Source organism: Ictidomys tridecemlineatus, chromosome 8 (genome assembly GCF_052094955.1).
Source record: "Ictidomys tridecemlineatus isolate mIctTri1 chromosome 8, mIctTri1.hap1, whole genome shotgun sequence".
Classification (NCBI taxonomy): domain Eukaryota; kingdom Metazoa; phylum Chordata; class Mammalia; order Rodentia; family Sciuridae; genus Ictidomys; species Ictidomys tridecemlineatus.
In genome coordinates this window covers 10,788,190-10,800,401 of record NC_135484.1, presented here as the reverse complement: position 1 = coordinate 10,800,401, position 12,212 = coordinate 10,788,190, and positions in this window count along the sequence as shown.

The window sequence follows — 12,212 nt, the reverse complement described above, 5'->3', positions numbered from 1 at the left end:
AGAGGCAGAGAGGCCCCTTGCATAAAGATGTCCCCCACGACAAGTCAACTGATGCTTGAAGATGAAGGTATTGGTCACCTTCCGAATGTCCCAGCCCCTCCCACAGCAGGGCTAGGACTTTCCCAATTCTGTTTTCCCCCAAACTCCATCCCAGGCATGTGGTGCATGTGGTGGTGGCTGCAGGTCAGGACTGAAGCTCTGCTCTCTCACACACTCTTGTTTGTGTGTCTGGGAGAGACCTGGTGCTATGTAACTGATTGCAGCTCTGTTTGGCTTAGTACTTGCTTTTTCCTCCCAGTAGTGCCCAGAACACAGAAAGGACAAAACAGATATTTGTTAAATAAATCAAGAGCATGGTTGGTATCATTCCCGTGTGTACAAAGAGGCCCAAGGTGCTTTTAACTCCAAGCCCATCTGTTCCTGCCTGTCCCTTACTGCTGCCTGTCAGAAAGGAGGCGTTAACTATTTTCTCAGCTTCTTCTAAACAGACACATCTTAGTTGGCTTATGCCTGGGAGGAAGCACAGTGCTAACAACGAGAGCATGGATGAGGGAGCTGGATGCCCGGGGGAAGACATCCCTGCATACCATTTAGCAGCTGTGCAATGAAGGACAAGTTACTTAACTTCTCTGTTTCAATTTTCTCATGTGTAAAATGGAGATAATGCAAGTTTATATAGTATATAATTGTAATAATAGTTATTATTTTGAGGTACTGAGAATGGTGGCAGCAAACAACAAATATTACATAAATGTTTACAGAATAAGTAAAAATGCCGTCTCCAAGAAAGGGTACTACGATTGAAGTTTCAGCCTAGGAGTGAACTTTACAATCATCCGCAGGTGATACCAGAAACTGTGCTAGGAAACAGTTGAAAGCCACACGAGCATTCGGGTGAAAAGTTGAAAACCGGTGATTGGTGATGTCTGCCATGGGCTCCGAAAAGGGAAATGGCAAGACTGTGGCCCTTTTCTACCGTTCCTTGGTATGCATAAGAGTTTGCAACGCCACATGTCCCGACCCAAGCAAAGGGATGGGAAGACCAGAAATGTTGCAAAACCATTTTTGAGCATATTTGTGAGCCTGGTACTATTCCAAGTGCTGGAATACAAAGATGAAAAAGGTGGCCACTACTCTCACGGTGCTTACAGACCAGAAGGAGACATGGGCCTGCAGACAGAAAGCTGAACGAGAGGTGCAATGGCAGAGCTGGGAGAGCATTAGGAGGAACGAGTTCGCCAGCAGAAAGGGAGAACAGAGTCTGGGGGAGTCCACTTCCTTCGGCAAAAGACCACCTGCTACCCAAGTTGCCCACGGGTCCTAGACAGCTGTACAAATGGACCAAATCTATGAAACAGGGATTTTCAAACACCAGGTAACCACCCACACTGACCTGTGATCTCAAAGAGAAAGAAAGCAAGATGATCCTGTGACTGCCCTAATCTGCCTAATGCTCCACACGGCAGATTCAGGTCAAAGCAGAGGAAGAGACAGCTCCGAGCTCAGAGGCCTCTCTGAGTGAAGGCCATGGAGGATGGCATCAGCACACACCAAGGCAGGTGTGGACTCGGAGGACTGAGGGCCAGAGAGAAGGATGCGCCACAGAGAGAAAGTGGGTGTTGGGATGGGAGGACCCAGCTGCTGAGGGCCATTGCCAAGTAGGAATGATGCATCGAAATCTCCTTGCCAGCGTACCCCATGCTGCTTAGAGGACATTCAATGGGACATTGCATGCATGCTTTAGTAAGGTGACCTTGCTCAAAGACCAGGGCGGATCCAGGTTTAGAGCTGATCAGGTTTTAGGGAGTATCCTGTCCTTGGGTTTAGGGAAGTTCCAAGCTTAAGGTGTGTGTGGGGGGGGAATAGGGTGTATCCTGCTGCCTCAGGCACGCCCCATCCTTGAGTTCCTGCTGAGTTCTCCTTGAGTTCCTGCTGAGTTCTCCTGGGGAGAAAGTTTTTGGGACGTGAATTGGCGGCAGAACTTGGATTTCCCCAGAACGTGTTTGTAGAGACTGGTGTGAGTTCGGGAATAAAGAATTGCTGTTTGAACCTACAAAGCTGTGTGGTGGCTCGTGATTCAGTGCCAAGCCAAGACATTGGCACCCAGCGCCTGGTGGAGTTCTGCTCTGCTCACAAATGGTAAAACATGTTCAAGGCTATCAAAGAGAACATGACCAAAAAGAGAAGAGGCACAGAAAGTACACAAACCCAGGTTTTAGCACCAGGCAAAATCTCTGAACTAAAAATGCTCAGGACTGGTTCACAATAAACCTTTAATTTACCAGAGTTTAACCTTCAAAAGGGTTGATACTGCACCCCTTCACTTATGGCCTAGCTCCCAACAGTACCTTGAAGCCCCTCTCTTCCCTCTTTGTTATTAGATATTTACATAGCTGACAGTCCCACAGTACATTCTTGTTGCTTTTCTTTGATCAATCCATTATCTTTTAAATAAATCTAAAAACAGTGAAGGAAAGGTCTTATATTCACATACGTATTTACTAGGGGGCAATATCATTCCTTTTGTAGATTCCTATATCTTTCTGACGTTCTTAGTTTTAGTATTGCTTTTCTTCTGCTTACGTTAGGTTTCAATTGTCTTTTTTTTTTTTTTTAATATTTGTTTTTCAGTTCTCAGCGGACACAACATCTTTGTTGGTATGTGGTGCTGAGGATCGAACCCGGGCCACAGGCATGCCAGACGAGCGCGCTACCGCTTGAGCCACATCCCCAGCCCCTCAATTGTCTTTCTTGTTCCAATGTCTATATGTGTAAGTTCAAATAATTGATTTCAGAGATTTTCATTGTTGATTTTGTACATGTATATGAAAGAGCAATAAAATTGATACCCCTCCAATGAGTAATTAGGAGAAAATAAAAATTATCAATACCAACTGAAAGAAAATTACTACAACAATTTCTACTGTAACAATTTTGCTTATTTTGTAAAAAAAAATAAAATAAGAGAATGCCATACATAATTTAATGTCAATAGGTTTGATAACCTGGGTGAAATGGCAACAAATTCCAGAAAAACACAAACTACCAAAGCTCATTCAAAAAGAAATAGATAAAGTGGATAGTCCTACATCTATTGAATGAATTGAATTTATTGTTAAAAAACTTCTCACAAAGCAAACTCCAGATCTAAATGACTTCATTGGTGAGTTCTACAGAACATATATCTACACAGTGTCTTCTGGAAAATAGTCAGGAGGTAAGAACACTTACCAACCCATTTCATGAAGCCCACTGGCTTTTTTTTTTTAATTTATATATGACAGCAGAATTCATTACAACTCTATTACACGTATAGAGCACAATTTTTCATATCTCTGGTTGTATATTCACACCAATTCCTATCTTCATTCCTGTACTTTGGATAATCATCACATTCCACCATCATTAATAACCCCCTGACCCCTCCTTCCCCTCCAACCCCTCTGCCCTATCTAGAGTTCATCTATTCCTCCCATGCTCCTGCACACTATCCCACTATGAATCAGCCTCCTTATATCAAAGAAAACATCCAGCATGTGGTTTCTTGGGATTGGCTAACTTCACTTAGCATTATCTTCTCTAACTCCATCCATTTACCTACAAATGCTGAGTAATATTCCCATTGTGTATATATGCCATATATTTTTTTTATCCATTCATCTATTGAAGTATACCTAGGTTGGTTCCACAGTTTAGCTATTGTGAATTGTGCTGCTACAAACATTGATGTGGCTGTGTCCAAAAATTGGGAATAGAACCACCATTTGACCCAGCTATCCCTCTCCTCGGTCTATACCCGCTGGCTTTCTATCAGAACTAGATGAAGATATTAAAAGAAATCAAAACTCTAGGCAAATATTATAGCAAAAATAATGATAAAAAATTCTTAATGAATTTCTAAAACTTTCAATTCAGCAATAAATGAAAATTCAAATATCAGTTGAGGTTTATTTGAGGTGTTGAAGATTGATTAACATTTTTAAAAAGTGAACTTCATTTACTACATCAAGAGACTACAAAAAGAAGAAAATATATGTTTATTTCAATCTATGTAATAAAAGAATTCAATACAATACAATTCAGTAAGCTAGGAACAGAGAGGGACTTCCCAAATCTGAAAAAAATAAGAGTATTTTTGAAAATCCTATACCTACAGTCATACTAAATGGTAAAAGGCTGAAGGCTTTCCTCTTGAGGATAGGAACAAGGTGAATTGCACTTACCTCTTGTATTCAACATTGTGCTAGAGGACCTAGTCAGTGCAATAAGGCAAGAAAAATAAATAAAAAGCATCAAATTGGAAAGAAAGAAGTAAAACTGTCTTAACTTGTAGATATGATTGTACGAACTCACAATCTTTTAAAAAAAAGTCTAAAAAAGAAGTTAAAAGAACAAATAGATGAATTTAGCAAGCTCACAAGATAAAGTGTCAGTATAAAAATTTAATCATATTTCCATATGTAGGCAACACAAAATTGAAAATTGAAATGAAGAAAAATCTAGAGTAAAGTCAAAACCATAAAATACTTATAAATAAACTTAACAAAGCATGAGAAAAGACCTTTGCTTATAAATTACAAAACATGTCTCAGAGACATTTAAAAGATCTAAACAAATACATCATGTTTATGGATCAGAAGGCTCAACAGTATTAAGATGTGAATTCTCCCCAATTGATCTGTAGGCTCAATACGCTCTCAATCAAAATTCTAATGGGCACTTTTGTTGTTGAAACTGACAAGCTGATTCTAAATTATAAATGTATAAATGCAAAGAACCTAAACTAACCTCCAAAAATTTTAAAAAATAAGAATGAAGTTACAGGTTTTGTGCTACTTTATTTTATAACTTTGTTCAGGACAGTGGATTTTGGCATCATTTAGACATATAGATTTATATTGCAGAATAGAAACTCCAGCGATAAACTTACAAGTGTATGGCTAATAAACTTTTATAGGAGTGAGTATGTAATTCAATGGAGGAAAGGATAGTTTTTAATCAACGAAAGGTGCTGAGACAATAATAAACCCAGGTACTAGCCAGCCTTCAAGGTAATCCCAGTATTTTTTCTTCTTTTTGGTGCTGAGTTCTTTATGTAGATCCCTCCCCTTGAGTTGGAACTGGTTTATGTGACCAACAGTACATAGCAGAAGAGAGGTGTGTTAATCAGCTTTTCTTTGTTGTGAACAAAATATCCAAGAAGCAAAACTTAGAAGAGGAAATGTTTATTTTGTCCCAAGTTTCAGAGCTTTAGTCCCTGGCTGCCCTTCTCCATTGCTCTGGGCCTACAGGGAGACAGCGTATTATGACAGAAGGATGTGATGGAGGAGCACTGCTCGCCTCATGGTGGCCAGGGAGCAGAGAGGGGGCGGGGGGAAGAGGCAAAAGAAAGGTCAACCCTTCCAGAGCCTGCCCCCAGTGACCCACCTGCTCCAGCCATGCTCCACCTGCCTAGTCACCGCCCAGTGAGTCCATTCAAACTCAGATGGACTTGTTAGGTGACAGCTCTCACAATCCAATCATTTCCTCCTAACTTTCCTGCAGTGACACAGGAGCTTTTGAGGAACACCTCATATCCAAACCAAAACAAGAGAGAATATGATGTCCAGGTAAGAGTGGTCCTCATAGTTTGGAGATCAGATCCTTTGAAAACCCTCCTGGCTCACTCCATAAGATCCACAGTCCTTACCTTGGCTTAGTAACATCTTTGACGAATGTCATGCTGAACTCACCTTCTACCTCTCTCCCCACCTTGTGGGCACATTGATTTCTTACTCCTTGAATCTGCCTTGATCTTGAAATCAGCCTGGTTTGCCCCTTTACCTCGCCGATCGCATATTGTCACTTGAACAAAGTCTGTCCTGACTACTTGTTTAAAATCACCCAACCCCACAACACTGAAGACTACCCCTTACCTTGCTTCTCTTATAACACATGTTACCAAGTGGCACACAGTGAGTATGACCTGCCACCTCCCCCCCCCCTGCTCCCACCAATGCCCTACACACTTGAAGGTCAAGTCTGTGAATGTAGTGATTTGTTCTAGTCATATCAATGCTGAATCCCCAGTGCCTGGAAAAGTGCCTGGCATGTGCTATGTGCTCATTAAATGTGTTGAATGAACAAAAATCCCTGTACTTTATCAGACTGGAAAGACAGAGAGCCAAGAAGAGCTAAAATGATACTGAAATTTGAAACAAAAGAAATACAAGAAGAAAAGGAAAATGGTGCAAAAAATATAGGGGATGATCACAAGGCCCTGGGGACGCCTCCGTGGCCCCAGGGCACAGTCTGGGTGAGACATAAAGAGTCTCTCACAGCTGGGGGCTGAGAACTGATGAGATATCCCATTGGATGTCCCAAGGTCCAAGGTCTAGAGCTGCCCATGAAGCCTTGACTCTACATGTGTGGCTCTGCTGAGAAGAACCCGAATAGAACACAAGGAAGAGAGTCCAGGGACAGCATTGGTACCACCCGTGGGCGCCCTGATGACACCAAAGCTGACTAACTTGGGGGGTGACCTTGCAGAGCAGTTGAGTCATGTGGAAGAGTGAAGTATCTCATCTGAAATGAGAAACTGGGGGCCAACATGTTATATCCTGACAACTGTGCAGTTGTCATTAAAAGTGAAATGACATTGAAACCCTGGATGCCAGAAGCCATCCTCAGCTCTGCTCTCCCCACCACCTTTCTTCCTGAAGCCCCAGCTATCCCTCTACTGACTCCCCCTCTAACCTAGGAGGCAAAGGCGCCAAGCAGGTACCTCGGTTGAGGGGAGCAGTTGTCTCCCAATGTCCCTCTCACTGGAGAGCCTTGGGGTTTCCCTTTGGTGAGAGACCACCCAGCTGCAGAGAGCAGTGCTGCTCACCCACTGATGGCAGGGATGCCTGGTGACTGGGTTCAGGCCCCGGGGGTCCAGTGTGGCCGGTGTGTTCACCTCCTTGGCCACCTCAGGTGTGCTTGCTGTGGACCGGCTCCTGTCTGCTGCGTGGAGCACAGCAAAGTCCCCGAGCCAGGCTGGATCCCTATGACCCACTCTGCCTGGTCCATGAGACAGATGGGCTTCCTCCTTCGTGTCTCCGTCACAGCTGGGTGCTGGTGTCCTGCATGCTGTGATGCACAATGGCATAGAGGAAAAGTGCAGACTGGAGTCAGAAAAACCCCAAGTTCACGGCCCGGACTGACCACTCAGCGGGCCTGTGTGGCCCAGTTGTGTTTCCTTAAAGTGAAAACCATATTAAGATCCTCCTTTGTTGCAGGGCTGGGTCCTTCAAACTTGACATACCCTTCACATGTCACTCAGAGTAACAGCATGAGTTTATTGAAGGGAGAGGATAAGAGGAAGGGGATATTCTCAAGAGAGGTCCTCTCAGAGAGGAGAGGGACAAGGTGCCTCTCCAGCATCCAGTTTTATTGGGATCCCAGAGATGTTTCCAGAGAGTCCTGCCCAGGTCCACCTCTTAACTTTTGCTGACAGCAAGATGATATCAGGCTTCCAAGTATCCACTGCCATGACAACTCTAGGTCACTTTGGCTCATGCTGACCAGTTCTCATTGGATACCTAACCGTACATTCTTATAAATCTTATTGTTGGGAGAAACTCTTCTTGTCTCCCTGAATTCCAGGATCTGGTCACAAAACTCTCCTGGGCTCCTCCCGTCAGCATTATCTTGGGCCTGAATTTCTCCTGCAGATATCAGGTAGTTTGCTGAGGAATAGGACCTTTCCTGTCCACTCAGGCCAGGCAGGGCTATGGGTAAACTGCTTTTTGGCAAAGGAAGCATGTGGGGGTCAGCCCAGGGGGCCTCTTCTCTTACTCTCATGTTCCCACCGTCCTTGTCTGTCTGTCCCTCACACCTTGAAGGCCGTGTGTTTACAGTTTGGGGAGCTTTGCAGTGGCGGATCCTTGGCATCTACTCAGCCAATGGGATACGCTTATTATTGATTTTATTGGCCACACACAAATGCCTATCAGAAGTGATAGGACTTGAACAATTCAGGAAGGAATACAGTCCCTGGGTCAACTTGCCCCATTGTCACACCCTTCTTCCTCAGTTCCTGCCACCAAGCGTTCACGCCAAGCTGGGAGGGCTGTCTAGAGGTCAGGAGGGCAGTCTCCACGGCTCCCCTGGGCCTCTTCCAGCCCTTAACCTTACCTAAACCAAGGTATTTTCCACCCCCAGCATGCATGGCTTCACAGGCGCCTCGGTGACAACACGCTGCCTCCTGCTCTCAAATCAGGCACTTTCCCTTTAGATCAAGAAGCTACACACTGAAGACAAAGCAATGCCTCCATGATCCCCCAAATCGGATTTCTGTGGCTTTAAAACCCTCAGTGAGGAAATGCCTGAAAATAACTTCTCAACAGGAACAAGACCAGTGACGGGCCACATCCTCCCCACATCCCCAGGGATGCTTTCCTCCCCCCTTCCTTCTCTCCCCTCTGAAGAAATCTGTGCCTCCCATTTGCAGCTTTCACATCAACTGCAGAAATCTCAGATAAACACACAGGGAAAAAAAAAACCTTTCCAGATATGATGTACTGTAATGTTTACCATTTTAAAAGGATCAGTTCTTAGTCTGCTGCACAGTAAATCACCCATTTGTTTCCCTCAAATCACTTCCCATAATAAAGGATTCATGTAAATGCAGCAGGGCTCCGTCATCCCCAGGTGATAGGCTGGCACGGTAGGATTTATCTCCACAGCCACCAGTATGAAAAGCGGATGCTATGCTTTTTACCTACGACCAAAAGAAAAGGAAAAAAAAAAAAAAAAACAGGGAGAAAGTTGCAGTTTCGGCTTGTGAATTCATCAGGAGCTGACTTCATGAAATCTTAATGAGCAGATTCAAGTGAAGGCTGAGGATAACTCACTCAGGCAAACAAAAATGCATTAAGGCAACATTAAACCCAAGAAGAGCCAAACTTATAGCCTAAAAATTTAGTCCTTATAGGTGAAATAAATAGTGCTTTTTGGGGGCATGAATATTTTAAACACAGAGGGACAGACAGTCAGACAGCCACAGGGACATGGAACACAAATAACCATAACTCAGATCCCATGATCTAACACTGTACAATGAATCTTTCAGTCATGATGAGTTAATAGCATCAGGTCCAAAGCTGCCCTTGGGTTTGCTCAGAAAAAGGCCGTCAGCAAGGGAGAACTTGACCTAGCTTTATAGTAAGAATCCCTGAAAACAGAATGCATTCCAATGTGTGGAGGCGCAGATTCACAACAGGTTGGAGGTGCCGTGTGTGTGTGTGTGTGTGTGTGTGTGTGTGTGTGTGTGTGTGTGTTTCCTACCCAAAGATGCTTCTTCTATGCAAATAAACCTCACCTCACTTGGGGCTTTCTCTGCTGTATCCGTGGGCGGTGCTCCCTGGACTTTCCTGGGCCTTCCAGGGACCCGCCCTTCTGCAGGAATCCACAGGCAGGTTCCGCTGAAGTCTGGGTGAGGTTTCAAAAAAACAACAGCAGAGGGAGCGCAGCATTGTGAGGAGGCCACTCACCCCGGTAACAGAGAGGACCCCAGCAGGCTCCGAGTCCCACCAGCACCTGTGGAGCACTCTCCTATGCCCGATGCCCACTTGCTCACCAGGACACTGTGGGGGGAAACGTCATTGTCCTTATCTGTCTTCCAGACGAGGGAGCCCAGAATGGTGGATGAGGGCTTGCTCCTACAGAGCCGGGGAGGTGGTGGATCAAGGCCCCAAACCAGGCTACCCACCCCCTCCTGGGGAATCTCCTGCGTTCCCTCTCCTCCACGCTGCACCTTGTCACTCGGGTCCAATTCTGCTGCCCACTTGAAAATCCCTGCCCTGTCTGCATGCAATGGCTCCTTCCTCCAGCATTACCTGCAAGCAGTAAAGGCCCTGCGTGGAGAGGGAGCTGCTGGGCCCTGAGGGATCGACTACAATGCAGGAGGACGCACCAGGTTCCAGTCCTGTGTCCCCTGGGCTGCCAAGTGGCCTTTCCCATGGCTGCTCATGCGCCCGGTGGAAATCCCTGTGCTGCTGGCTAGCCCGGCCTTCTTTTTGAATAAATGTCCTTCACACTCAGAAGATAGAAGAGAGACACAGAGCTGTAAAGATGTCAGTTGGACTATTTGAACTAATGGTTACTTTGTCTTTCTATAAACATTTTATTATTAATTCTGTAAGTGGTTAACATGAAGCCCTTAACCATGCTTTCATTTAGAAGGACTTGGTAAAATCACCCACTTTGTTAGGTGTATAAACTGGGGGAACTGTAATACAAATATAAGCCATCATATTTTGGTCACATGTGGTTAATTTTTCTTAGATAAAACACCGAGGAACCCAATATGGAAATGTCAAAATTGCCTCAGAGTGAAAAACTCAATTTGAATATTTATGTACATGCTCCAAGTTGAGGCAATCCAGCAAACTGTTTAATAAAGACAAAAGGATTCAGCTGTTTGTGCATTTTAATTTGCAAAACAAAGAGCATCACATAAATGTGATTTCGTTATATTATTACACACTTTAATTTATTATTCATGCATCTTATTTTCTATAACCAAAACAACAAGACATGTGTTGCAAAATATCAACATTGCCACAATTTAGACCACTTACAGTAAAAGGTGGGTTAACTGAGCGCAGCCCAAATGTAACAAGGGCGAGTGTGTGCACATATGTACGTGTGTGAAAGAGACGAAGAGGATATTTTTATCAGGAAAAGTAAAAATCGCAAGAAACCAGCGAGAATGTGGGGTACAGTTAACTTTCTGAGCCCTGAGCAACTAGCAGCTATTTTCTGGTTGACAGTGTTGTTGATGGGTGAGAAGGCATGTTCTGGAAACGGAGGCCTGGCCTCTCCTGCCTCTGCTGCTTGGCTGGCCTCCACGGCTGCCTGCCTCTTCACAACGGCTCAGAATCCAGCTGTGTGTCTCCAGAGCTCGGTGCCTCCCGCTGAACTGGAAATCCACCCCTAGTGAGAAACGTCACCAGGCGCCAGCTGCCCCTCAGACACTGTGTTCTTTGTGCTTGTTTTTCTTAATACGCATATCATAATATAAGTCACCATTTTAATCATTTCTCAGCACACAGCTCAGTGGCATCATTGTGTGACCACCATCCACCTCCAGAACTTTCTTCATCTTGCAAAACTGAAACTCTGTGCCCATTAGACACCTGACCCCCATTTCCCCCAGGCCTGGCCACCACCATCCTGTCTCTGTCTCTACGATCTTGTCTACTCTGTGTACCTCCCTTGAGTGAAGTCAAGCAGATTTCACATGTGAATGAGCTCAGACAGTGTTTGTCTTACTGTGACTAATTGCCTCAAATTCTACGTAGGCTGAATCATGTCAGAATTTCCTCCCTTTTTAAGGCTGAATAATATTCCATTGTAGGTGCATAGCACATTTTATCTATTCATCTGTCCATGGATATTTGGGTCATGTTTGTTTTGATGATTTGTTCTGTTCTTGGATCTTTTGCTTATTTGTTTCATTTTGATTCACTTTGATGTCTTTAGATGGGATAGATCTTCACCTCTTTAGTCCTCACCCCCTTTTTGATTCCTCCCCCCCGCATTACCATTCTGCCCACCTGTCCATGCCTTTCAATGAAGATTAGATAAGGCAGATCATATTCTCCTTGCTAAGGCAAGGACAAGGATAATCCATATTAGAAATCAAGGATGAAATCATAGAAGGAGTTTCTACTTAACCTCTAGTTACTTTTAGTAAACATTTAAGAAAAACATCTATTCTTCAAAGTGCTCAAGCCTTTGAGGTTTTAATAGGTGGAGTGGAGGGGCTTTCTCCTCTGATTTCTAAATCCTGGATTATTCTATACACATCAAATGTGGTCAAACTGGCAAGTTGTGTACCTCCCATACCCTGACAGAAACTAAACTAATTCATTCAACACATTTTTATCAAGTACCTGTAACTTGTAAAGCTTTGGAACAGCTTTGTGGATACAAACGTGATCAAAAACTTTTATGATTTTGGCCTTGTGATGCTCAAAAATTCTAACAGGTCAGCTATTAAGTGAATAGTATTTAAAGTAATGTAAAATTGCAACATGAAAATAGGCCAGGTGAAATCAAAGTGGTGACCAGAGTATGAAGGCCCAGGAGCAAATAGCAGGGGGCCTGACGTAGTGGGGGTTGGGGTGGGCAGTAATGAGCAAGGAGGGAGGGGAATGCAGCACCATATGGAGGGAGATGGTTTA